Source organism: Frankliniella occidentalis, unplaced genomic scaffold, assembly GCF_000697945.3.
Source record: "Frankliniella occidentalis isolate FOCC.00 unplaced genomic scaffold, Focc_3.1 Scaffold289, whole genome shotgun sequence".
Taxonomy (NCBI): Eukaryota; Metazoa; Arthropoda; class Insecta; order Thysanoptera; family Thripidae; genus Frankliniella; species Frankliniella occidentalis.
The window spans coordinates 133,454-134,068 of record NW_026267415.1 but is presented as its reverse complement, the minus strand read 5'-3'; the positions used below and the strand labels follow the sequence as shown (position 1 = coordinate 134,068).

General features: G+C 66.7%; 2 protein-coding genes across 3 annotated transcripts in view; one reads left to right on the top strand and one right to left on the bottom strand.

The window, feature by feature from the left end:
- LOC113203695 (uncharacterized) overlaps nt 1-615 on the bottom strand; it is a 115,419-nt gene that overhangs the window by 79,792 nt on the left and 35,012 nt on the right. The window lies entirely within an intron of this gene.
- LOC113203683 (uncharacterized) overlaps nt 1-615 on the top strand; it is a 135,318-nt gene that overhangs the window by 108,533 nt on the left and 26,170 nt on the right. The window lies entirely within an intron of this gene.

The following is a 615-nucleotide window of genomic DNA, read 5'->3' as shown; positions in this document are numbered from 1 at the left end:
CAATTGCATGAGGGGGCCGGCGGTGGAGAGGGATGGGGGGCGGCATAGGGGTTGCGGAACGGGATGTGGCCCAGGATGTGGGTGGAGCCGGGGTGGCCGGCCTGGGGTGTGGGGCGCGGGGTCGTCGGCGGCGTCCTCTCAGCGCGTCCCCGAGGGGCGGATTCGTCGTGGTGCACGAGGGGGCGCTTGACGCCCGGCCGGTGTCCTTGAGGGAGAGGCACTACAAGAAGGCCATAGCGCCGCGCACTCCAAGAGGGCTGCTGTGGTCGTCCGCGCCGACCGAACCGCGTGGAGCGTGAACGCGGGGAAGAGGGCGGGGACGCGGGGGAAGGGGCGAAAGAGAAGGGTGTGTTCCCCTGGTTCCCCATTGGGGCCCCCTTCTGCTGCTGCTGTTTCAACTTTGCGTATTAATCTGGCGAGGTGCGCTGAGGCGCATGATTAAATTTCGCCTTTGCTGCTTCCCCCCTGTCTGTCCTCATTTCGCTCTCAAACCGATTCAATTGTTTCACTCAGTCAGCCTCGCAACGGCCTGCGGGGCAGCCTGGGCTGGCCGCCCGGCCCGCGTCCCGCTCCGTCCTGTGGGTCAGAGTAATGGCATCAGCTGGTGCAGGGGGG